Raw genomic sequence first — 27,577 nt, forward strand, 5'->3', positions numbered from 1 at the left:
CCATCACTTCCTGGCACATATGCTCCAGGGCTTGGATCCAACCAATTTACAGGCAGCATGCCATTCAGGCAGATGGGTCAGAGGATGTGTCTTCGCTAATCCATCTCTGATCTGGATTATTTTTCAAAAAACTGCTTTCGTGGCCCCACTAAGCATGTTTTTTGCACATCTGGAACAGGTGGAATTCTGGGATATTGTGAGGACGGATCCTGAGAGAAAGAGGAAAATAATCTCCTGTCTGCAGGTATGCTTGTTGTTTTATTTCGGTTCCTCCAACCCTGTTCTGGAGACTCCATCAGGCGTGAGTTTTATTGTCCTCATCTGAAAGGGTCTAATTCTTTTTGAAGAGGGAGTTAAAGATGATTAGACGTAGTTGTGAGCTAAATTGTCACAAATGATGGGCATAAAAGTTAGTTGGATTTTCACAACTGCAGGGAGCAAGTTCCATTTGCCTTCGGGTTGCCAGGAGGTGGCTGGGTTTGTCCCCTCCCCCTCCTCCCCCCATTTCTATAGTGTTCACCTTGCTGCTGGCCTGTTGTGGCACGACTAATGTGTAGCATTAGTAACTCCCCTGCACCTCCATGACCTTTCAGTACATAAACAGAACAAAGCTAAATACAGATAAGACAATATACTTGGTTCACCCATACAGTGTTAGATATGAAAAGAACACCTTCCGTTCTCTCTAATTTGTCAGGCACTCAGATACCACAATGATGGGTTCAGAGGAAGAGCCTAGATGTAATAAATTAGATAGGGTAACTGGCAGTCTGGATAATGCATCTGTCAATGGATATTTGTAAGTTTGTGGCAGCTGTTTTTTACCTGACGTTTTCTGGTTTTCACCTCATGTTCAATTTTTGTTGATTTCTCAGACAGAGAGATCAGAGGTGTTCCGTCTTATTGTGATGGGTGTTCATATAAGAACATTACTGACAGATATGACTCTCTGAAAGGATTATCCTTCAGAACCATTCATTCAGATATATTCACATTTTCCAACAATTCACCAACTTGATTTTTATCAATATCTATTTTTAGAAGATCTTTGTCACTTCTAATTATTCAAACTCCTTATCGACTCAGTGGAACAGATTCTGATCTTAGCGGGACATAAATCCAGAGTAACTTCATTGGGATGCATTATCCCAGATTCATGCCAGTGTAACTGAGATTAGGATCTGACCCACTTCTATAGAGTTTTTCATTAGTAGATTCCAAAGTTCTTTAAAAAGGTAGGTAAATATCATTATCTCCATTTTATAGCTGGAGAAACTGAGGCACAGAGAAGCTAAGAGACTTGTCCAAGGTCATATAATAGGTCAACAGAGCCAGGAAAAAAACCCAGATCTGACTATTCCAGAGGTTTTTAAACTTTGGGTGCTCCCCTGTAGGGGGGCACGGAGGAACATTTTGGGGGGGAAGCAGCAACGACAGGTGGTCTCAGGCTTCAGCCCGGTAAAGCAGGGCTCAGACTCCAGCCTGGCACAACGGGACTCAGGATTGCCACCTCTACCTCCGACCCACCTCTTTTAGTCTGGCTTGGGGGACCGAGACCAAAAATTGTAACTCAAATGGGGGGCTCAGCTCAAAAAGTTTGAAAACCGCTGGACTATTCCATTGCAACAGCACATTGTTTAACATTGAAAAAGAGCTCTTTTGTTCAGCATCTTGGGATTCCACAATATGACAACCCCACGAGGTGTTTTCCATACAGCGTTCATTCTATTCGGGCAAATGTCCCTGTGAGCTGATTGACTTTCATTCAATAGGAGTCATGCATAAATGAGACGCAAAAGTTATAAGAAGCCCTTGCAACTCGAAACATGGATCAGGAACTTACTAAAGTTCTGAATTCTGCTATTAATATCGTGAACTTTATCAAGATGCAGCCCACAAAGGCATGTCTCTTTGCAATGCTTTGTGCAGAAACGGCAGTGCAGCACAATGCTTTGTTGTTTCACACAGAAGTCAGGTGGGTAGCCAGGGGAAAAGTGTTGCAATGTGTTTATGAACCGAGAAACGAAGTTCAACTTTTCCTAATGGATTTGAATTTCACCAACACAGAGACACCATGTGATTCCCCGCTGGCTTGTGCTTTTGGCTTACCTTGCTGATATTTTTGACAAACTGAATTCTCTAAATGTCTCACTGCAAGGAGCGGAAAGTACCATTTTTGACTTGCACAACAAGATATCAGCATTCAAGAGAGAGCGAGATCTCTGGAAAACAAAGATCGAAACTGTTTAAGCGTTACCTTCCCGTTGTTAACTTGACACTGTCAATGAAACAGATATTGAACTATTGAGTGTGGGAGAGCCAATCAAGAATCATTTGACTTCTCTCAGAGCCAGTTTGGATAGATATTTTCCCGAAGGAAATGTACCCCTGAATGACTGGATTATCCAACCTTTTGTAGCTGAGGCAGTGACCTGGCCCCATCTCTCTGACATTCAGGAGAAGCTGATTGAACTTCGGAGTGAGAGGAAACTGGGCATTCAATTTAAAAAACAGTCTTTGGGGGATTTTGGTTGAAAGTTGGCTCAGAACATCCTGCTTTGTCAAAGTGTGCGATCAAAGCTCTTTCACCATTCAGTTCAGCTTATTTGTGTGAGATTGGATTCTCTCCGCTGGATGTGCTAAAGACAAAGTACCGTTCGAGCCTGGAAATGGAGGCCGACCTCTGAAAGTCGGTTTCAAAAATCTATCCACACATTGATAAACTGTCTGCACAGAAAAAGCCACACCCTTCACATTAATTGGTAAGTATCTGTGTATTTGAAACCTACATGTGTAGGTAATGTAATTAAAGTTGTTTTAAGGTCTCTGTTAGGTTTATGAGTAGGCTATCAAGCACACTGTTGCATGTGTCTATTTTCATCTGGGTTGGGGGGGTGCAACCAAAAATTGTAACTCAAAGGGGGGCGTAGCTCAGAAAGTTTGAAAACTGCTGCATTAAGGCAATAGAGCAAAGCTCTGGACATGTCTGAAGTACGTAGCGTCTTTTCTCACGGTGTCATGTGTGGCTTCGGGAAGAAGACAGGCAAGTAAATTGACTGGGTCAGGTAAAATTCTGAGACCACTTTAGGGACCAACTTCAGGTGTGGTCTCAACACCACCTTGTATCTCTGGAAGGATGTGTAAGGAGGTCTGGTCACAAAAGTTTTGAACTCGATCCTTTGTGCTAAAGGTAATATATAGTCACTAGAAATACCATCTTGAGTGTCAGGTGGGGTACTGAGCAATCGACAGCAACTCAAAAGGAGAACTCCATGAGCATTAGGAGGACAATAGTAAGGTCCTACGTGGGAGTTGGGTCTGTTACCAGTGGGTGAGTATGCAGGAGGCTCTTGAGGAATTTTGATATTATTGGATGTGAAAAGATAGATCATGACTGTACCAGAGAAAACATGCCAATATTGCTGCAAGATGGATCTTGAGAGCTAAGTGCTAGTCCAGAATGTTTCAAGTGCAGCATGTAGTCAATGAACTTTGGTATCAGGCCCACTACTGGGTCTAGATTGTGTTGGGCTGCCTATTGGGAGAATCTTTTCCATTTCGAGGAGTAGGTCTTCTTAGTGGAAAGTTTCCTACTGGGTATGAGACTCTCTTGAACCTGTAGGGATCAGTCTGTTTCAGTAGTGCTCAACCAGCCATCATCCAAGCTGTCAAAAGTAATGACTACAGCTCTCGGTGCAGAATCTGGCTATGGTTCTGAAATATGATGTCTGGACAGGGTGGGATATGTATGGACAGCTGCCTGGACAGCTGCAACAGGTGTGACAGCCAAAATTGTCTCAGCCAGTAAGGAGCTATCAGGATCATTCTGGCCTTATCTCATCTGATCTGGGATATTTCACTGGGGATCAGAGGAATTGGATTTCTTCTAGTTAACGAGGAGGCTGAGCTTGGAGAAGACGTACTCCAGGGCTTTTGCAGTATCTTGATGGGATCTGCCACTGATCAGCCTGTCATTTAAGTACGGGTAGATGTGAATGACCTTTCTACTTATATGCACTGCCACCACCATCAGTGATGGGCGGGAGGAGTAGACTTTTCTGTAGGAGCAGTACCAAAGACTACCAGGCTCCACACCAATACCAGTATCCTCTTGGTACCAAGGTCATTGACAATTCTTTTGGAGATATGTCCAGCAGCACCAGCAAACTCTGCTGGCAGCACTGAGGTCAAAGGTTGCCTCTCCAGTGCTGGAGTCATTGCCAGGGACCTTTTTCTCTGTGCTGTGATGACAGATCATAGAATCATAGAATATCAGGGTTGGAAGGGACCTCAGGAGGTTATCTAGTCCAACACCCTGCTCAAAGCAGGACCAATCCCCAACTAAATCATCCCACCCAGGGCTTTGTCAAGCCAGGCCTTAAAAATATCTAAGGAAGGAGATTCCACCACCTCCCTAGGGAACCCATTCCTGTGCTTCACCACCCTCCTAGTGAAAAAGTTTTTCCTAATATCCAACCTAAATCTCCCCCATGGGAACTTGAGACCATTACTCCTCGTTCTGTCATCTGCCACCACTGAGAACAGCCTAGCTCCATCCTAGCTCCATCCACTTTGGAACCCGCTTTCAGGTAGTTGAAAGCAGCTATCAAATCCCCCCTCATTCTTCTCTTCTGCAGACTAAGTAATCCCAGTTCCCTCAGCCTCTCCTTATAAATCATGTGCTCCAGACCCCTAATCATTTTTGTCGCCCTCCGCTGGACTCTTTCCAATTTTTCCACATCCTTCTTGTAGTGTGGGGCCCAAAACTGGACACAGTACTCCAGATGAGGCTTCACCAATGCCAAATAGAGGGGATTGATCACATGCCTCGATCTGCTGGCAATGCTCCTGCTTATACAGCCCAAAATGCTGTTAGCCTTCTTGGCAACCAGGGCATACTGTTGACTCATATCCAGCTTCTCGTCCACTGTAACCCCTAGGTCCTTTTCTGCAGAACTGCTGCCGAGCCATTCGGTCCCTAGTCTGTAGCGGTACATGGGATTCTTCCGTCCTAAGTGCAGGACTCTGCACTTGTCCTTGTTGAACCTCATCAGATTTCTTTTGGCCCAATCCTCTAATTTGTCTAGTCCCTCTGTATCCTATCCCTCCCCTCCAGCATACCTACCACTCCTCCCAGTTTAGTGTCAACTGAAAACTTGCTGAGTGTGCAATCCACACCATCCTCCAGATCATTAATGAAGATATTGAACAAAACGGGCCCCAGGACCGACCCTTGGGGCACTCCACTTGATACTGGCTGCCAACTAGACATGGAGCCATTGATCACTCCCCACTGAGCCCGAAGAACTAGCCGGCTTTCTATCCACCTTATAGTCCATTCAGCCAATCCATATTTCTTTAACTTGCTGGCAAGAATAATGTGGGAGACCATATCAAAGCTTTGCTAAAGTGAAGGAATAACACGTCCACTGCTTTCCCCTCATCCACAGAGCCAGTTATCTCATCATAGAAGGCAATTAGATTAGTCAGGCATGACTTGCCCTTGATGAATCCATGCTGACTGTTTCTGATCACTTTCCTCTCCTCTAAATGCTTCAAAATGGATTCCTTGAGGACCTGCTCCATGATTTTTCCAGGGACTGAGGCGAGGCTGACTGGCCTGTAGTTTCCCAGATCCTCCTCCTTCCCTTTTTTAAAGATGGGCATTACATTAGCTTTTTTCCAGTCATCTGGGATCTCCCCCGATCGTCATGAGTTTTCAAAGATAATGGCCAATGGCTCTGCAATCATATCCACCAACTCCTTTAGCATCCTCGGATGCAGCGCATCTGGCCCCATGGGCTTGTGCTCATCCAGCTTTTCTAAATAGTCCTGAACCACTTCTTTCTCCACAGAGGGCTGGTCACTTCCTCCCTATACTGTGCTGCCCAGTGCAGTAGTCTGGGAGCTGACCTTGTTCGTGAAGACAGAGGCAAAAAAAGCATTGAGTACATTAGCTTCTTCCACATCCTCTGTCACTCGGTTGCCTCCCCTATTCAGTAAGGGGCCCACACTTTCCCTGACCACCTTCTTGTTTCTAACTTACCTGTAGAAACCCTTCTTGTTACTCTTAACATCCCTTGCTAGCTGCAACTCCATGTGTGATTTGGCCTTCCTGATTTCACTCCTGCATGCCCGAGCAATATTTTTATACTCCTCCCTAGTCATTTCTCCAATCTTCCACTTCTTGTAAGCTTCTTTTTTGTGTTTAAGATCAGCGAGGATTTCACTTGTAAGCCAAGCTGGTCACCTGGCATATTTACCATTCTTTCTACACATTGGAATGGTTTGTTCCTGCAACCTCAATAAGGATTCTTTAAAATACAGCCAGCTCTCCTGGACTCCTTTCCCCCTCATGTTATTCTCCCTGGGGATGCTGCCCAACAGTTTCCTGAGGGAGTCTAAGGCTGCTTTTCTTAAGTCCAGGGTCCATATTTTCTGCTGCTCTCCTTTTTTCCTCATGTCAGGATCCTGAACTCATCTATCTCATGGCCACTGCTGCCCAGGTTCCCATCCACTTTTGCTTCCCCTACTAATTCTTCCCTGTTTGTGAGCAGCATTGGTTCACTGCATTGCTTGGGGCTCAGTGGCTTTGTCCCTGGAGGCCTAACATGGCATGGTCTTTACAGGAGGGAAGGCACTGAGTTCCATCTCGAGTCTCTGACCCTGAATTCAGGGTGGCCTCTCTCGGTGTGGGGCTTCAGTACTGGAGATGTTGACATCTGCTTCAGTGAGGATGTTGTTGGTTTTAATAGCATTTATTTTGACACCTGGTCTTTCAGTGCAGGCTTCTCTGCACTGGTTTTTGGAATCGAGTGTCCACCAGACGTTGTCTTGTGTGGTACCTGGAGTCAAACTTGTCTCTTCAGGATCTGAAGACAGCTTCATAGATTGCTCCAGCAGGTGACGCTTCAGTGCAGCATCTTGTGACTTGCGGGTCCTGAAAGAGAACAACCAGCTTGTCAAGCATCTGTCCAGTACACGGCTCTCTGCTAAACAGAGCAAGCATCTGCTGCGCCCATCTTTTAATGGGATCAACTCGCCACAGAAAGGGTAGGGCTTAAAACCCACAGGTTTAGAATCAGCCATGTTGAGGCACCCTGAACAGGGGGGGTCTGTACAGAGAGGTCTGACTGTCAAAACCAGACCATACAGGTCAAGATCTTTGCATCTGCTGGGCCTCCGATAGGTTGTAGCAGACCTTCTGTAGGTTGAAATTGAGGAGTTCTGACCATTTTTGCGGGATTTAGAGATTAGCCAGTGCCAAGGACTAGCAGGTTGGCCACTCGCTAGGTTCCATCTCACTGCCACAGGCAGCAAGAGGGAACTGGAGAAAAGCAAGAGGGACCTGTTCTGCCCTTTATGCCCTCACGTGCGAGTACGAGGACGTACAGGGTGCGTGTGCAGCTCTGATGGCCGCTGCTATTGAAAAGCCTCCAATCTTGCGTGAACGAGACACATGTGCACCTATCACAGGATCCACACGGACATGCCCTCCAAGAACTCTCTCTACTGCAGGCATCAGGGGGTGAAATTATGCAGCCTGTGTTATGCAGGAGGTCAGGCTAGGGAATCATAATGGTTCCTTCTGGCCTTAAAAAGCTATGCGTTAACATGGATGGAGCTGGCAGATCAAATCGAATACAGCTCCTGGAGAACTGTTCATACCAAAATGCTTAACAAATTATGCCCACAAAGGACCATTACAAATATGACCCTCTTGAAGGCACAGTGCCCACTGGGCAAGCTCGTATCATGTGCAGCATGTCCCCCGCCCTCTCAGCAGCAGTCTGCACTCGCGATCGCCTGCGGAAATGGCCCTCTGCCCCTGCAGACTGCAAGCTCTGTGACGTTTAAAGGGGCACTGTGCAGAGCAAAAGTCACAGCAGACAAGCTACAGCCACCACAGTCTGAGACACCTCCTGACCCTGTCTGGATGGAGCCTGGCTCATCTGCCTTGGACTGATCTGATGCGGCCAGTAATTGAAGCCAAATGAGACGTACTGGGCCAGCTTCTCGGGCTTGTATTTTAGTGCTACTGTGTTGCTCACAACTGGCAGCTGACAGGCCTTCCACTTCAAGAACATTTACTGCATCTTCTGCTTCACACTGCCCCGTGCAGCTGTGTTCGTTCACCATGTCAGTGGATGCCAGCTGGGAGTGGACTGAGATCATGCTTGGCGCCGATACCCCAAAACTTTCTCCTCCCTCCCCCTTGGATGACAAGTAGACTGTGCCACGTACGCTGGCTGAATCAGAATCATGGGACTCCTAGCTACTGCCTGTCTGTGTCATTCTGTTCACCCATGTCAGGCGATGGATATAGCCTGAGTTAAAGGGGGCACCATGGACCCCCAAGTGACTCCTCTCCTCCCTAGATCTGGCACTGACAGCTGAGCAGTGACTCCTGCCCTGTTCCCCGCTGCTCATTGCTGTGCTGGTGCCCCTTCCGCCTCTGGGTCCTAGACCCCAAGGATCTTGCCTTGGTCCTCTCTTGGTCCCTCTGCTGGCTCATGACTGGGATGGAGAGTTGTAAGGCCTGGCCATGTGAATGAAGGTGGAGAGATTAGCATTCGATCAGCCCACGAGGCCAAGTGCCAGGGGTCGGGCTCTGGATTATGAAAGCACATAGCATGTGAGCACATGGCCAGACAGCTGGCCAGCAGGGCCCAGCTTCTGACAAGTAGCGACTGTAGGAATGAAACATTCCTATTTCATGAGGATGCCAACGCAGAATGAAAGCCTGTGACATCCTTCCCACTAGCTGGCATTAGGATAGCCCTAGACAGTGAGCCAGGAAGGATGGACACATGAATTGCACCTGCTGATTTACAGCATCTGTGCTGAACTTGGCCCATAATGTTCACCTGGTGATTTGGGTTCAGCTCTCAGTGCGAACAGGGCCAGCATGTCATTTCACCTCGTCACAGACCCAACCGATCACTCTAACCTTCTCGCCAGTCTCCCCCCTTCCCCCTACTCCTCCCATTCAAATCCTCTTCTGTTGCTCACACCAGACTCGTGCATCACTTTCATAGGCAGCACTGATATGGTTTTGTAAGAAAACAAGAATACATTTATGAACAAAGAACAGAGATTTAAGTGATACTAAGCAAGAGAAAAAGAGGCAGGTCTGGTTACAAACAAAACAAAACACACTTTCTAATGACTAAAACTGAATCTTAGCATGTTACAATCTTTTCTGAAGCAGTTTTCTGACTTACATTAAGTTACCAGCCTTCCCTAGTGCTACAGACTAGGGCAGCCAACTTTCCTAGGCTCAGAGGGTGCTGTACCCTATTGTCCCCTTAGTGATGGATAATTAATTTCTCCCCTTATATTATCCAAAGTCCATTGTCTCTGCTTCTAGAGCCAGGAAGGATTTCTGGGGTGCAGACTCTGTCCCCCAGTTTGATTGTTTAATGGTCTTCTCCCCTGCTTGTTTAGCCTGATGGCTTTGTTTATCTTGTATGTAAATGTACTTTCATTGTTCTCCGCCTGTAACCAAGCAGCTCAGAGAGGTAAATACACATTCCTTTATCTAGGGCAGGCTGGGTTTCTGCACTGCCTCCCAAACACATTTTAAGACACACACTTCCAGCACACATCTATAACGCTTGCTACACAACCCATGCATACATCACGCAATGATTTTTGGGACCAGCTTGTCACCACTTTACATATGACACCTTACATGACACCTTTGAGATTCATATTAGGACAACAGTGTGTTGGGGCAGTGAGTGTGTCAGGCCAGATGTGAGTGATATTATGGGGAGCCCTCTGCCAGCTGGCACTGAGGGGCTCCCTGGGTCACACCTCCAAGATCGTCCTGGTTCTGGCCTTGATAGAATCTTATCTACGTTAGACTGTAGATTCTTCAGTGCAGAGAACCGTGCTGGCATAAACAGTCCAGATCTTCTGCTGGCATCAACAAGCTCTGATCCATTGACTCTGACTTACACCCACTGAGGATTTGACCTTCTGTAAAATCTTGTATTAATTTACAATCCTTGTACGTGATTTGTAAAATCAATAATATCGTATCACCCTGCATTACCAAGACAGTCACGCAAGCCCTTTCTGAATCGCTTCCCTAGCCAATGCGGGTGGAGTTAAATGGCTTGATAAACCATTTTACAAACACTGTTGTAGAGTTCAGGCAGGGCCGAAATTGCTCCCTGCCTGCAGGTTACTTTTATTGCAATAATTGGGCAGCGCTGTGTATGAAAGGGTTTGAGAGTTCAGACACGGTTAAGTACCAGTGTCCTGTCCTCAGAATCATTAACCAACCCGTATGCAGTTACGCCTAGTGGATCCAGCACTGGACTAGGACACAGGAGATTTGGATTCAATGCCTGGCTCTAGCCTGCTGCGTGTCCTTGGGCATGTCACTTCCTTCCCTGTGCCTCAGTTTCCCCCTCTGTAAAATGGGGAGAATGGTACTGGCCTCCTTTGTAAAGCACTGTGAGATCTAAGGAAGAAAAGTCTGATATAAGAGCTAGGCGTGGTTATTTATTGTAAGTTGGGCTGATGACGTAATGTTTCCATCTTACGTTTCATTGGCTGAATGTACTGTCATTCAATATAAGAAACCCCGACTATTTCTGCTTTTTCCTATGCAGATAGTTGAACACAGTTTTTAACAGAGCCGGCCTTTTCCTAATTGGCCTCCACACTCCTGCTATTCATTCAGACCCACCAGGCAAGTCCCCTCTCCCTCCACATGACAGCACCCAGTTTGGCAGCAGGCCACTGGGCCCCAGTGCTGATGTGAAGAGGGGAGCGGATTGCCGTGCTCGTAAAATGCCCTTTGCAAATATAATTGCTCATCTGCTAAAGCAGATTTCCCTCAGTGATTTTAGACTCACTGGAAATGGAACGATTGAAGGGATTATTTCATTAACTAAAGCAGGCTTGCGGCATTTCAAAGCACATCTTCCCCCCACAGAGGACACGGGGAGCTGGAGAGAGCTCGAGGGGAGCTGCCCTTGCCAACCCCGCTGGCAAATGGAGATTACAATCTCCAGCGTTGTGGTTCTCCAATGGCCAGAGCCTGCATGGTGCTGAGCAGCCACGGCTCCCATTGGCTTGAGTGGGCTCCAGGTGCTCAGGCTCTGCTCCCAGCTCAGGAAGACAGGGTTATGCTTGCTGCATCACTACAGGCTGACGGAGTCATTTGCAAGTTGCCTGGTGAATGCAGGAGGCAAAACCATCACTGTAACTCCTTGCTCTCCAGTGGCATGTGGGAGAATCAGCTTGGTCCATACAGGTAGACATATGACCAGCAGGATCATACCCCAAAGCACCATCGGGGACCAGACTAAAAGCCATTCCTGGACCCTGCCAGTACAATCTAAAGGGAAAGTCTTGGCTCTTTGGAAATTCAGCCTCGAATTGGGCCACAGCAAAGCTGAGCCAGAGGGAGAGGCCACGCTGGCCAGAGTTGACCCAAAATTCATTTAGTTGCTAAATTAACACTTAAAATAATAAGGTCTGAATCCAGCTCTGGCCTCTGCCTCCAGCCTGCTGTAGTGTAATGCTTCCCACACCTGCGGGGCTCCGAGCGGCGCCCTGAGTTGTCTTTCAGCTGAACGGGAGAGTCCTCTAGGCTCCCCCTCTCCCTGGCCCAGGTAACCGCACATGCTGTAAAGATGGGCTTGAGGGGCGGTGGAAACACGGCCTGGTCTGGAGCCACGCCAGAGAAGAAGGGCTTGGAAGGTGGCTGGTTTTCACATGGACACAGTGGAAAGAAGCCTCGCCCGAGAGCAGCCCAGGACCCCTGTCGGGGCAGGGCGTGAATAGCCCCAGGCTGACTCCCTGCTCTGTGCACTTTCGAAGCATCCCCACATGGGCCCGTGCGACATTATCTGCTGCAGCCATTAATAGGAGACCTGAGCTTTCACTGCTTCCCTTGTAGGATTGTTATTGCAGTCCAGCCCCAGAGGTATGCCTGGCATGTACAGTCTAGGCATGATAGTGCCCTGCCCCAAGATGCTTCCACTTCAAGGGCCCAATCCCACTCGTCACATGATTTCAATGAGGCCACTCCCGTAAGTAAGGGCTGCAGGATCAGGTAGTAAGTTAGACATGACACCCCACAGGAGCCAGAGGGCAGCAAGGGGACTATAGGAACTGGTCCCCCAGGTATGGAACATCCCACCGGAGACTAGAGCGAGTCTGGCCCTAACAGATGCAAATGCTAGATTCCCCTTTCTGAGTCCTTCTCCCAGGAGCTGTCTCTCTTTCAGCCCGGCCCACAAGAGGGCCAAGAGGAAAGGAAAACCGGAAATCGTACCAGTGGGAGGAAGAGAAGAAGGAAGGGCAAAGGAATATACCAATGGCTGTGCTGCTTAATGGGTATATGGTATTTAGATCTATCTAGCTTACCATAGTATCTGGGGGCCTCACAAATCTTTAGTGTGTTTCTCCTCATAGTGTGCAGTAGGGAAGTGCTGTTAATCCCAATTGTCCAGAGGGGAAACTGAGACACGGACAGGCTAAGTGGCTTCAGGAGGGTCACGGAGGATGTTTGTGGCTGTGCAGCATTGACCCCAGGTCTCCTGCAGCCCAGTCCCCTAACCACTAGACTGTCCTTCCTCTGGCCACACAGGGGCTCTGATGTCCAGGGCACAGATTACTTACGCCAGTATCCTAGGCAGACACAGCAGAGCGGGGGGCAGAAGCTGGTGACTACAGGCTGTTTGTAACCCTTCTGCCAGGCAGAGCCGGCAGCAACCAGGGACAGGTTCAATATCTAGAGGTTTCTTTCCATTGATACAACACAGAACCGGCTCGAACCCCCACCCAGTAACCTGGGAAAATTACACACCACCCCGAGTGCCTCTGAGAGGCAATACTTCCCCACTCATCAGCACAGAGTGTAGAAAAGAAACTTTTAATAAAAGGAGGGAATTAACTCAGTGTTAATTTGGGGAAACACCGCAAACAAGGTTCATAAACATAAACCACGAGCAACAGACCCACCCCCAAGTAGTTTTTCCATCAGGGTCTTAAGTTCAGCAACTCAAAAGTCCCTTTAATGTGCCCATCCCTTCTCTGCACCCCACTCACAGTTGCTGTCCTTGGTCAGTGCAGACCCAGAGTTCAGAGGTTCATCCACAGAGATCACCTCCCACCCTGGGTGGAGGTAAGGAGGCACCTTGCTCCACTGCTCAGGCACTTGCTTGCTGCCCCTCTCTGCTAGCCCCGGGCAGTAGCCCCGAACCCCAGAGCCCCACCATGAGGGGCTGACTGGCTGCCCCAGAACTCCAGCAGCCCCAACCCCAGACACACAGCTGGGGCAGGGGATTGGTGTGTGGGAGGGGGTGAGGGGTGCAAGCTCTGGAAGGGAGTTTGGGCGTGGGAGGGGGCTCAGGGCTGGGGTAGGGGGTTGGGATGCAGGTGGGGGTGAAGGGTGTGGGCTCCAGCCAGGAGGCGCTTACTTCGGGCAACTCCCAGGTGACGGCACATTGGGGCTAAGGCCAAGGGCCGCAGAGACATGCCGACCACTTCCAGGAGCAGTGCGGGGTAAGGGCATGCAGGGAGCCTGCCTTAACCCCGCTGTGCTGCCGGACTTCTGGCAGCCTAAAATCTCCTGGTTTGGCTTCAGTAGCCTCTGGGAGATAGAGCCTGATTCCGGGAGACTCACAGCGAAACCAGGAAGGTTGGCAACCCTACCTACAATGAAAGACTGAAAAAAATTGGGTTCGTTTAGTGTGGAGACAAGAACACTAAGAGGGGACATGATAATGGTTTTCAAGTACATGAAAGGTTGTTACAAGGAAGAGGGAGAAGAATTGGTCTGTTTAACCTCTGAGGATAGGACAAGAGGCAATGGGCTTAAATTGCAGGCAGGCTAGTTTAGGTTGGACATTAGGAAAAACTTCCTAACTGTCAGGGTGGTTAAGCACTGGAATAAGTTGCCTAGGGAGGTTGTGGAATCTCCATCACTGGAGATTTTTAAGAGCACGTTAGACAAACACCTGTCAGGGATGGTCTTCATCACCGTTTCTCAAACTGGGGTCCGCAGACCCCTGGGGCTCCCCGAGGGGACCTCAGGCCCCACTGATCAACTCCCCCCCCCCATCCCTCCCAGCGCCTCCTGCATACTAAAAGCCTAGCGGCGCAGAGGGACTAAGGCTTCCTACCTACCCTGGCTCCACGCTGCTGGTACGTCTCTGCAGCTCCTGGGAGGGACAGGGGGTCGCCGCACGCTGCCCCTGCCCCATAGCGATGACTCAGCAGCTCCTATTGGCTCGGAACTGTGGCCAATGGCAGCTGCGGGTGCCGTGCCTGTGAGCAGGGGCAGCACACGGAGACCCCTTTCTCCCGTCCCCGACTGCGAGAGAGAGGTGCTTTCAGGAGCCGCCCAAGATAAGCGCCACCTGGCCGGAGCCCACACTCAAACTCCCTCCCAGAGCTCGCACCCCACACCCCCTCCTGCATCTAAACTCTCTCCCAGAGCCTGCACCCCACACCCAAACTCCCTCCCAGAGCCCACACCCCCACCCCCTCCTGCACCTCAACCCCAGTCTGGTAAAAGTGAGTGAGGGTGGAGGAGAGCAAGCAACGGAGGGAGGGGGGATGGAGTGAGTGGGGGCATGGCCTCGGGGAAAGGGGCAGGTCAAAGGCTGAGCAGGGGGACTTGGGGGTCCCTGAAAAAAAATAAAAATGGGGGTCCTCAGGTTACTAAAGTTTGAGAACCACTGATCTAGATAATACTTAGTCCTGCCATGAGTGCAGGGGACGGGACGGCACTAGACAATCTCTCGAGCTCCCTTCCAGACCTATGATTCTATCTAGACACACAGGAGCCAGCTGGTCTGCTGTCAGGCAGCATTGAGGGGAGAACTCAGCACCATCCGTTTCAAAAAGACAGGCTCCTGCAAGTTCAGAAGTGTTCAGTCCGTTTGCTGGAGGACATGATCACACACAGCTAGCAGGGTTGGCGTTCCATCCAGCAGCGACACACATGCCCCTTATTACCTAGCCCCTGCAAACTAGACCACGGCAGAGCACTGAGCAGAGGCAGTGAAGCAGACCCAACAACAAGGGGGAATCCAAGATGCTGTAGCAAAACCCAGTAAAATCCAGAACCAGGGGAAAACTCAAGAGAGCCAAGCGGCTTGATTAGAGAAGTGAAACCTCATTATCAGCAGAACTGTTTTAGGGGAAGCTCAGCAATAAATAAAGATTAACAGGAAAATGCTGGTTAAACGACTGCCCAGGGCTAGGAAACCTCATCTCATCTCTTCACTGAGAAATTCATTCTTGGGAGCAGAAGTAATTCTGTAGCTACTGGGGTGCCGGCCCTCAGAACCAGCAGTTGAGTTCCGGATGTGCCACTGAAAGCCCATAGGAACCAGAATGCCCTGGGGACATCCAGCCAGCATCCCTGGACTGTGGAAGAACCCCAGGAGAATTTGGCCTCAGAAGATCCAAACCATTTTACACAGCGCGCAGTGCAAGCTAGGACAGGCCTAAAGGGAGTGCTATGCAACTGCTTGTAGAGTGCAGACATGGGCAATTAACTACTCTGTGATGTATCTCACTCTGGGGTCCCAGTGCTTCGACTTACGGCGCTCCCAGTCAAGGGGGTCGCAACCAGTAGCATAGCTGGGGGGGAGCGGGGCAGCGGCCGCTCCCCCACCGAGCAGACGTGGCGCCTTGTTAATTACTTGGCGCCTTTTACATGTTTACTCCCCCGGCGGGGCTCCGGGTCTTGGGCGGCAGAGATGAAAGAAGGCCCCACCCCCTGGTACTCACCCGGCAGCGCTCACTTCAGCGTCGGGCCCTTCACTCGCTCCGGACTTCAGCGGCATTGTGGTGGTGGCGGCGGGGGAATGGATGGATCCTTCAGTGCCAAAGACGGGAGCGAGTGAAGGACCCGATGCCGAAGTGCTGCTGAAGACCCGGAGCGCCGCCGGGTGAGAAGTAGGAGGTGGCGGCTTTTTTAATCTTCGCTCCCCCTGTTTTTTCCACCTGGCTACGCTACTGGTCGCAACAGGAACGCGGTCATTAACTGGGAGGAGGGGCAGCATTAGAGGGGTATTTTGGTGGATGTACTTTGTGTTTTGGACACCAGCCGGGTGGCCAATGAATCCTATTGACACGGGTAGTTGCATTGTCAGGGTTCTTTCCAGTGCCCTCCCAGTGCAGCTTTGGGAAGAGACATGCAGAGGTGACAATTAAAAGGACACTGTCCACTGGGGGGTGGGAGGTTGGTCACACTTCTCTCTGAAAACCTTTACCTACAGTTGAGTGGATAATGACCATAAGAACGGCCATACTGGGTCAGACCAAAGGTCCATCTAGCCCAGGATCCTGTCTTCCGACAGTGGCCAACACCAGGTGCTCCAAAGGGAATGAACTATTAAACGTACCCATGGTGTCATCATAGTTTTCTGTATTTCGGTATATTCTCAGCGACTATGTACCGCTGATCTATGAGGAGATGGAACTAGGCCTTTAACAGGGACAGGGAGTGATCTCAGGAGAGACGGCTGGAGCCCTCTAGTGGCTGTAGTAGGGAAACAAATTGTAATCACGCCGGTGCTACGTTAGGGATTCTTTCACAGTGTGGCTACGACAAGTTCTCTTTGCTTGTGGCTCAGACCTGAGCTGGGTTCTCATGAACAAAAAATAATATGATCGGAGAGAAGTTAGAAATACACATTTCAGACACAACTCAAAGTAAAAGACACTCCCCCACCCCTTCAAGGAAAAAAGTGTTCTGAAAATGTGCCCCTTTATTTAATACCCACGTAAGCAGGGTCTGCATGAGCTCTCCCCTGACTGCTAGCTGGGAGTGGGGAGAGACTTCAGGAGCAAACTGTACTTACATGAACACACCTACTCTGCCAAGATATCCAGCAGGTAGAGCGGTATTGCTCAAAGTGATCGACTTTGGCTGGTGTCGGGTTACAAATCACTTTAGTACAGAATGCAGGGGTAGTGGATGCTCCCTACGGGTCCCTGGTCTGGTTTAACCTGCTCCTCCGCACTGTTCAAAGATAAAGCTAAATAGGCTTCATCAGGAGCCTTTTTGTTGTTTTAAATGTTCAACCAGAGTTGAGATCACTTGTGGTGGGGCGGTGTTTCTGCCCAGCCTGCTAGGAACTGACAACCACTAAGAGACTGACCTGCAGGGTCACAGCAGAGAAGCAGGGTGGCAGCAGCAGGTGGGAGCGGCAAGCAGGCGGCTGGGGAGCGGGCGGCCGGCCGGCGGGAGCAGCGAGTGGGCAGCTGGTGGGAGCCCAGCCGGCAGAGCAAACAAGGTGGCTTTCACCATCCCCCACCTGCCCACCTCTGAATTCTGAGTCTGCACTGACCAGGGACAACAGCTGTGAGTAGGGTGCTGAGGAGGGGGCATACTACAGAAACTTTGGTGTTGGATTCAAGAACCTGAAGCAAAGGATATCGCCCCGTGTACTCTGGGGTGGGTGTCTTGCTCATGCTTTTATGTTTATGAATAGCGCTTGTGCTGTTTTCCCAGATTAATGCTAGGTTACTTTTATTAAAGAAAAACTCTTTCTACCTCAGACTCTGTGCTTGCGATGGGGGAAGAATTGCCTCTTAGAGGCGCCCAGAAGATAGCGTGAAAATTTTCCCAGGTTACTGGGTGGGGGCTAGAGCCAGTTCTGTGTTGTTGAAAAGGAACCCGTAGGTATTGAACCCGGCTCTTCTTGCTGCCCACTCCACCTCGCAGAAGGGCTACACACAGTGTCACAGTACAAGAGATGCACATAAGGAATAGGAGAGGGCCACCTGCCCTCAATGCTAGCTTTTCAACTCACTAACCTTTGAGCTGTCGTTTCATGCACTGACTTTGTGTGTGACCGTCACAGCCACTCTATCTGCGGCACATGGGTTTGTTACAGCTTCACAAGCCCGAAGAAGGGTCTCTAGTACCCAGCCCCTTCTCAGGACATTGATGACTTCTGATGACGAGAACAGACTAAGGTCAGATTTACAGTCCCTGTCAGCCAGGAGACTCATGCCCAGCAGAGGTAGAAGTGGAGCAAGCTTCCCCCAAACTGTCCTTCCAAAGAGGAGTTCAGTCTTTCAGGCCCAGCCAATCTGGGCTTCTATCCTGAGACTCTCTGACTGAGACTCTGAGTCTTGTGAGAGGGAAACTTTCCATGAAGAACTACACTGAGACCCACCAAACTCATGTCACACAAGGCCTCTGAACAGTAACAAGTTTCATTCGCTGCCCACCTAAGCAGTGGAACCAGAAGTGAAAGGCCCTGTAGCTTGCTCCCAATCCTTTGGTTCATCCAGTCCTGCCTCCAACACAACACAACACCCTTACACCCACCAGGTGGCATTTCCACTGGTCTTCTCCATCCCTTCTTCCTGCAGAACCAGACTTTGGTATCTCTCGAACCTGTTTGTATTCTTTGCTCCAATCACTTGTTTCAAGCCTGAGCTTGATAAGTTTATGGAGGGGATGGTATGATAAGGTCGGCTGCAATCATAGAAATATAGCCCTGGAAGGGACCTTGATAGGTTGCCTAGTCTAGTCCCCTGCATTGAGACGGGCTAAGTATTATCTAGACCCTCCCTGACAGGTGTTTGTCTCACCTGTTCTCCACAACCCCCCAAGGCAATTTGTTCCAGTGCTTAACCATCCTGACAGTTAGGAAGTGTTTCCGACTGTCTAATGTAAATCTTTCTTGCTGCAATTTAAGCCCATTGCTTCTTGTCCTGTCCTCAGTAGCTAAAGAGAACAATTTATCACCCTCCTCTTTATAACAACCTTTTACATACTTGAAGACTGTTATGTCCCTCCTCAGTCTTCCCTTCTCCAGACTAAAGAAAAACAGTTTTTTCAATCTTCCCTCATAGGTGATGTTTTCTAGTCCTTTAATCATTTTTGTTGCTCTTCTCTGGACTTTCTCCAGTTCGTCCACATCTTTCCCCAAGCATGGTTCCCAGAACTGGACATAATATGCCAATTGAGGCCTTATCAGCGCGGAGTAGAGTGGAAGAATTACTTCTCACATCTTGCGTACAACACTCCTGCTGATATATCCCAGAATGTTCCCTTTTTTTGCAACAGTATTACAAGAGTTTATTTATATTTAGTTTGTGATCCACTATGACTCCCAGCTCCCTTTCTTCAGTACTCCTTCCTAGGCAGTCATTTTTCATTTTGTATGTGTGCAACTGATTGTTCCTTCCTAAGTGGAGTACTTTGCATTTGTCCTTAGTGAATTTCAGCCTATTTATTTCAGACCATTTCTCCAGTCTGTCAAGATCATTTTGCATCCTCCAAAGCGCTTGCAACCCCTTCCAGCTTGGTATCTTTCACTAAATGTAGGTGTACTTTCTATGCCATTATTCAATTAATTTATTAAGACATTGAATAGAACCAGACCCATGGCAGATCTCTGCAGGACCCGACACATCTTGACAGTAAACCATTAATAACTACTCTCTGAGTACACTTTTTCAACCAGTTGTGCACCCACCTTATAGTAACTCCATCTAGGTTGTATTTCCCTAGTTTTTTAGGAAAAGGTCATGTAGAATAGTATCAAAAGCCTTACTAAAGTCAAGATATACCACATCTACCGCTTCCACCCATTCACAAGGCTTGTTTCCCTGTCAAGGAGGATATTAGGTAAGTTTGACATGATCTGTTCTTGACAAATCCATATTGAATATTACTTATCACTTTATTTTCTTCTGCTGCTTACAAACTGATTGTTTGATTATTTTCTCTATTATCTTTCCAGGTACCGAAGTTAAGCTGACTGGTCTATAATTCCCTGGGTTGTCCTTATTCCCTTTTTCATAGGTAGGTACTATATTGCTCATTTCCAGTCCTCTGGGACCTCTTCTCATCTTCCATGAGTTCTCAAAGATAATCGCTAATGGTTCACAGATCTCATCAGCCAGTTCCTTAACTATTCAAGAATGTATTTCATCAGGCTCGGCCGACTTGAAGATATATAATTTGTAACTTGTTCTTTTCCTGTTTTAGCTTCAGACCCCACCCGATTTACACTGACGTTCACTATGGTAGTCATACAATCACCGCTAACTTTTCTGCTGAAAACTAAAACAAAAAAGGCATTTAACACTTCAGCTACTGCTGTGTCTTCTGTTATCTTTCCTCCTCGTGTAATGGTATGTGGCCCATCCACAACTGCTATTAGCAAATATCTCCAATGGCCCATGAGGGCCACTAGAGGTGGAGGGCTGAGTTAGTCTGAGTTTCTCTGAGTTACTACAAAGAATTCTTTCCCATGTGTCTGGCCGGCGGGTCTCGCCCACATGCTCAGGGTCTAAATGACTGCCAGATCTACAGACAGGAAGGAATTTCCCCCCAGTCAGATTGGCAGAGACTCTGGGGGTAGTTTCACTTTCCTCTGCAGCATGGGGCACGGGTCACTTGCAGGTTTAAACTAGTGTAAATGGCGGATTCTCTGTAACTTGAAGTCTTTAAATCATGATTTGAGGACTTCAGTAACTCAGCCAGGAGCGGTGAGGTTCTGTGGCCTGCAATGGGCAGGAGGTCAGACTACATGACACCGATGGCCCCTTCTTGCTATAAAGTCTATGAGTCTATTTGCCAACTAGACTGGGCAAAGCACTAAAGAGTGTCCTGTAGGGACAGGGACTGGCCCCAGGGAGATGTGCAGGGGATCCAAAGGGCCTTGTCCATATCTAACTTCTGCGGTATCACTGCTTCAGTGACTCTGTATTTGAGCTCTGATGGGTGCCCAGAAGAGCAAACAACAGACCCCCACCAGACATGGAGGGTTTACATTCAAATACAGGCAGCAAGTGCTTCCCAGCCAATCAGAGACGCACTGACAGGGTAGATTCTGGATCCCAGGTATTTTCTGCAGCTGTGGAATCCACCCTGGATGCTACACTGAGTCCTGGAATTTAAATGTACAGTTTAAAAAAAATACTACGGGCTGGAGTCTAATGCTAAATCATCAGCCTACTTGAGGAGTGAGGCTCTCCTGGGCGTGGGTATGGGGATCAGCATCCAGCCCTCTGTTTCCAACCCACACGATAGTGGAAAAAACACTGACAACATAACTCGAGTCTGCAGTGATGTAGCTCCCCGAGTCTGCAGACAGCCTGAAACAAATACCCAGGAGGGAGCTCTGCCTCCTTCAGCCCAATAGCTTGGTGACTCTGAAACCTAATGAGGACAATTTACCAGGAAATATCCAGAAACACCCAGCTAGTGCGCTTACCCCATAATCCCAACTGCCCCTCACACCTCCCCAGCAGCCAAATCCCCAGCCTGCCTTGAATAGCTTCTATGACACTGGTTCTCAAACTGGGGGTCGCGAGCCAGTTATGGGGGGGGTCGCAAGCCCCGACCCCAGTGTGCGGCTGCAAGTTGCGAGCCCCGACCCCTGTGCCGAGCCACGAGCCCCGACCGTGAGGCATGGCCGCGGGCCGCAAGCCCCAACCCCGGCGCTGGGCTGCGAGCCCCGATCCATGGAAAAGAAGCCCTTGAGGAATTCCACCATGATTTCAACAATGTCCATCCCACCATCAACCTCAGCCTGAACCAGTCCACACAAGAGATCCACTTCCTGGACACTACAGTGCTAATAAACGATGGTCACATAAACACCACCCTATACCGGAAACCTACTGACCGCTATTCCTACCTGCATGCCTCCAGCTTTCACCTGACCACACCACACGATCCATCGTCTACAGCCAAGCTCTGCGATGCAACCGCATTTGCTCCAACCCCTCAGACAGAGACAAACACCTACAAGATCTCTATCAAGCTTTCTTACAACTACAATACCCACCTGCGGAAGTGAAGAAACAGATTGATAGAGCCAGAAGAGTTCCCAGAAGTCACCTACTACAGGACAGGCCTAACAAAGAAAATAACAGAACGCCACTAGCCATCACCTTCAGCCCCCAACTAAAACCCCTCCAACGCATTATTAAGGATCTACAGCCTATCCTGAAGCATGACCCAACACTCTCACAAATCCTGGGAGACAGGCCAGTCCTTGCCTACAGACAGCCCCCCAACCTGAAGCAAATACTCACCAGCAACCACATACCACACAACAGAACCACTAACCCAGGAACCTATCCTTGCAACAAAGCCCGTTGCCAGCTGTGCCCACATATCTATTCAGGGGACACCATCACAGGGCCTAATAACATCAGCCACACTATCAGAGGCTCATTCACCTGCACATCCACCAATGTGATATATGCCATCATGTGCCAGCAATGACCCTCTGCCATGTACATTGGTCAAACTGGACAGTCTCTACGTAAAAGAATAAATGGACACAAATCAGATGTCAAGAATTATCACATTCATAAACCAGTCGGAGAACACTTCAATCTCTCTGGTCACGCGATTACAGACATGAAAGTTGTGATATTACAACAAAAAAACTTCAAATCCAGACTCCAGTGAGAAACTGTTGAATTGGAATTCATTTGCAAATTTGATACAATTAACTTAGGCTTGAATAGAGACTGGGAGTGGCTAAGTCATTATGCAAGGTAACCTATTTCCCCTTGTTTTTTCCTATCCCCGCCCCCCCCCAGACGTTCTTGTTAAACCCTGGATTTGTGCTGGAAATGGCCCACCTTGATTATCATACACATTGTAAGGAGAGTGGTCACTTTAGATAAGTTATTGCCAGCAGGAGAGTGGGGTGGGAGGAGGTATTTTTTCATGCTTTGTGTGTATATAAAAAGATCTTCTACACTTTCCACAGTATGCATCCGATGAAGTGAGCTGTAGCTCACGAAAGCTCATGCTCAGATAAATTGGTTAGTCTCTAAGGTGCCACAAGTCCTCCTTTTCTTTTTGCGAATACAGACTAACACGGCTGTTACTCTGAAACCTGTCAATATTAGAGCAGTTACACTTGTACATTTTATGGGGTTGTAGTGACACCCAGTGACCACCTTCGGTAATTACAGGTAAATATGGCCCATAGATGATCTGTTCCCACATCCTTTCCTACAGATTGCTGCCTCTCCAAGGTACTGTCTCTCTTGGTACCCTGCCTCTCCCGCGTTAGCCCAGGTGTATCAGAGTCACCTATTCCGAGAGATCAAGTGACCCCGCGAGCTTTGTATCATCTTCCTTTTTGCTCAGGTGATAATGTTCAATGAAAATGTTTCTGAAGACAAGAAAGCCTGCAGGTGTTTTTTTTACACATTTCCATTCTGACACATCCCCCATTAGTCATTCTAAGTAAGAAGTCACTCAGCACAGAGTCATTTCTAGCCATCTTGCTGCCTCTGGATTGTTGGGATATAGATATTCAGGCCTGTCTGTAAAGGCCTGTACTCTAAGAATTTAAGTGTATTCTTATCACTTAGCTAGTTAGAGAGGTATAAAAGAAAGAATCAAAATCACTGTCTGCCGGTGTAAGCTCCTTCTCTTACTGTGACAGTCTGAGGCCCTGTTCTTAGGCTGAGATCTCTGGCTAAGCAACAGAGGCAGCCATAAGCTGGGAAGCGAATGGTCACATCCTCACATTCCAACCTAGTCACATTGAAAGAAGGTGCTATTGGGCTGATAGGAATACAATCCTGTCCTGATAGTGCCTGTCACCTCCAGAGAAAGGGAAGTGCCTAGAAAATATAAAAGGAAACTTAGTTTGATAGCATCCTGTCTGGCAAGAACTCACTTATCAATAGCTGAGATGTGAAATCCTCACTTCTGTATTGTTTTGTCATTGTTTTGCTATTATTTGCATGGTCTCTCTCTGGTTCTGTGATTATTTCTGTCTGCTGTATAATTAATTTTGCTGGGTGTAAACTAATTAAGGTGGTGGGATATAATTGGTTACATAATCATGTTACAATATGTTAGGATTGGTTAGTTAAATTTCAGGAAAATGACTGGGTAAGGTATAGCTAAGCAGAACTCAAGTTTTACTATATAGTCTGCAGTCAATCAGGAGGTGGGTGACTGTGTGTGTGGGGGGGGGGGGGGAATGGGAACAGGGAATGAGGGTGGGGAAATTGGAATCATGTTTGGCTAAGGGCAGGAATGGGAACAAGGACACAGGTGTAAGGCTCCGTGGTGTCAGAGCTGGGAAGGGGGACACTACGGAAGGAAACTGGAATCATGCTTGCTGGAAGTTCACCCCAATAAACATCGAACTGTTTGCACCTTTGGATTGGGGTATTGTTGCTCTCTGTTTATGCAAGAAGGACCAGGGAAGTAAGTGGGTGAAGGAATAAGCCCCCTAACATGGATCATTAAGGTCCCTAGCAGAATGGGGCCCCATTCTTGGTTGCCCTTAGGCACTACCAAAATAATCATGTTTATTATTACCATTAATAATCATCATAAATCTCAAAACTGCTATTGACTTCTGCCGAAACAGGCTTAGGCCCAAAGCTCATAGCATTTATTCAGTTCCTTAGGAACTTCCTAATCTTTCAGGGTATGTTTTAGATCCCACTGATTATAGAACAGGTCCCTCTCCCCTAGCCAATTAGCCTAGAGATGGATGCAGGCATAATTAGGAGCCAAATCCTGATTTTTAGCTTTCACCTCAAAGCCTGGGGTATTACTGGGACATAGGCCTGTAGCTCTCCCCCCCCCCCCCCCCCCGACTAGATCATACAGTCCCCCTCTGGCTGTTTGTGTATCTGTTCAGGATAAATAGATGCTTTGCAGTGGGGTGGGGTGAGCACTTGCCCTCTCACACAGCATATCAGGTTTGGAAGGGACCTCAGGAGGTCATCTAGTCCAATCCCCTGCTCAAAGCAGGACCAGTCCCCAACTAAATCATCCCAGCCAGGACTTTGTCAAGCCGGGCCTTAAAAACCTCTAAGGAAGGAGATTCCACCACCTCCTTAAGCAACCAATTCCAGTGCTTCACCACCCTCCTAGTGAAAAAGATTTTCTTAATATTCAAACCTAAACCTTCCCCCACTGCAACTTGAGACCATTACTCCTCGTTCTGTCATCTGCCACCACTGAGAACAGCCGAGCTCCATCCTCTTTGGAACCCCCTTTCAGGTAGTTGAAAGCAGCTATCAAATCCCTCCTCATTCTTCTCTTCCGCAGACTAAACATCCCCAGTTCCCTCAGCCTCTCCTCATAAGTCATGTGCTCCAACACCCTAATCATCTATTAGTTGCCGTCATTACTTTGTCAATGGTAAACTAATATTGGTTTGAAATTTCGTTCTCACACGGAGCTGAGTTTCCAGGTGTAGGCAAGGCAGAGCCAGATTCAGGCAATACAGGGCCCTGGATACGCTGTGACTTGATTGAGGGCCGCCAAAGCTGCGCCTGTGGCTTGCCCCTGAGCCTTGGTCCCAGGCTATACGTGACTGACATTAGGAAATGGTCTCCCCTGCCCAAGGACTCTGAGGGGCAAGTGCAGCAGCAGAATGGGGTCCCCATTCCTCAGAAATGAGCAGCAGAGGTCCTCTTTCCCCACCAGAGAGCCAGGGATGGCAACACAGGTCCCTTCAGCCACCTGTCTCCAGAGATGAACGGACAATAACAGACGGGCTCTCCATACTTACTCCAACAACTGGGGTGTGCCTGCTTGAGTGGCACATCCAGAGTGATCGGCCTTGGCGTTAACACCCTGCTGAAGAGCATGAGGCATATCAGTCCCCTCCGAATGGTTGTTTCAAGCTGTCTCGAGACCCAGGGAGTTATCACTGCAGCGAGGACATGGGGGTTAGGGCAGGAGAATCCAGGTTTGAAAAAGAAGCGAAAACTACAGAGTCTAATGTAGTCCTGGGACAGCAAGAACTGAGGGTGTGACCCAAAGCTCCCCCATCTTCACACCCTGCACGCCAGTGTAATCATGTTTGTACAAAATATGCCTTGTGAGAGAGCATCTGAAAACGAATAATTCCCTGGTCAATGACATCGTGGTGATATGTACATAGCAACAGTATGCGTAAAGTTATGAATTTCCCCTGTATGATATTAGCACATGTTCAAAACCCACCCACCCCTGTCTAGGCAAAAGTTATTAAACAGGCCTATCCCAAACATAGAAACCTGTGTGCACCAAGCACAGGGCCTCCTTCACCCCAAGACTCCATGTGCCTTCCTCACTGCTTGAATAAACTTGGCTTTGAAGGTTACCTTCAGAAGAATCCACTTCAAAGTTTCACTGAACTATAAAAGAAAGGGAGCAGAGAATCGCAAGTCAACTCTTTCACCCAGGACGATACCTTTGGGACTCTGGGAGAGATCCTGGCCGAGAAGAGGGTCAGTCACCATCTTGTTGAAAGACTGTGGGATAGAAAGGCCATGACTTTTATTTACTTGTGTAACCGTTCTGCCACCCAGAGTTGGCAGCCACAAGGACCAGGTACAAACGCCTGCCCCTACCCTCTCTCAACTCACTGGGCTTCAGAACCCATGTCCCCTGCTTAGCGAGTGCCGTTTAGATGAGGGTGAGTCCCTCAATCGGGAAACACCAAGTATAGCTCTCCTGCCCTTGGTTCCCATAACAAAGATAACAACCCTATATTACACCTGCCCCGACAGCAAGGAGACTGGGGATCTCACGCCAGCCAAAAAATGACCATTTGGGCAAACAATCCCATCATGCTGAGCACCCCATGCAAACGAGATCAGCTCCTGAAGTCCTTTTCCACAGCTCACCACTAGATGTCTGGGGAAAGCTCATTCAGACTCTGTTTACCCTTGTAACCCTTTCTAACTTCATCTCTTATACTTGAATTCACTTACAATCCTATCATCTTGTGTTAATAAATGTGTTTTATTTTTAATCAAAAACTAATCCAGTGCTGTGCATAACTGGAGTTACCAAACAGTTCAGTTTCAAGTAACCAATTGTTGAATATTGACACCCTACAGGGGCAAAGAACCTTACTAGCTGAGCTGTCCAGGAGAGGGCTGACTAGGGCAGAATGCACATCGATGGGAAAATCTGGAATTGGGAATATGTTGGGGTCACCAAATAGTAACGAAGACAGGTGGAAGCCAGAGTGGGGCTGTAGACAGGCTGCTGGGGTCAGAGTTGCTGAACCAGAGCTGTCTAGCACACAGATACTCAGGGTATGACCCACAGGCTGGTTGTGAGTGGCATATCCTCTCCCCACTAAACATTTCAGGTCTGATCAAGCTTTCTTTCCATGCCCCTAATCATTCTCGGGGCCCATGTCTGAACCCCCTCTAGTTCTGTGTCTCCTCTTCGAGACCAAGCGACCAAATCTGAACATCATATAACAGAAGAGCCTGCAACATCAATGCCTGTAACCTTAGAACATTCTCCATGTTAGTCTCCATCCCATTGTGTTGGCTTTTAGGATCATGGTTACATGCTGTGAAGAGTCGTCATTGAGCTGCTGCCAGTAATGCCAGATCTCTTCCCTGAGCAGCTGCAGTTAATTTAGAGCCCAGGAAGGTGTACGAATAGTTCAAACTTTCCCTTCCAACGTGCATTCCTTTTCATGGATCAGCACTGAACTGCATCTTCCATGGTGCTGCCCATGCACCCAGCTCAGGTCCTCAAAGCCCTCTGGGCTTGACTCATTCTGAATCTCTCACCGTCTCTTGGACAACTCCTCTCCTTTCACATCTCCCAGTTCCT

The 27,577-nt window shown here is 48.4% G+C and overlaps 1 long non-coding RNA gene across 1 annotated transcript in view; it reads left to right on the forward strand.

The window, feature by feature from the left end:
* Nucleotides 1–2,147: 2,147 nt before the first annotated feature.
* Nucleotides 2,148–27,577, forward strand: part of LOC142071192 (uncharacterized) — a 91,849-nt gene continuing 66,419 nt past the window's right edge. Inside the window, exons 1-2 of the long non-coding RNA XR_012667236.1 lie at nucleotides 2,148–2,762; nucleotides 19,746–19,807. This is a non-coding gene — a long non-coding RNA (uncharacterized LOC142071192). The remainder of the gene's footprint in view (nucleotides 2,763–19,745; nucleotides 19,808–27,577) is intronic.

This window comes from Caretta caretta, chromosome 1, assembly GCF_965140235.1.
Source record: "Caretta caretta isolate rCarCar2 chromosome 1, rCarCar1.hap1, whole genome shotgun sequence".
Lineage (NCBI taxonomy): Eukaryota > Metazoa > Chordata > Testudines > Cheloniidae > Caretta > Caretta caretta.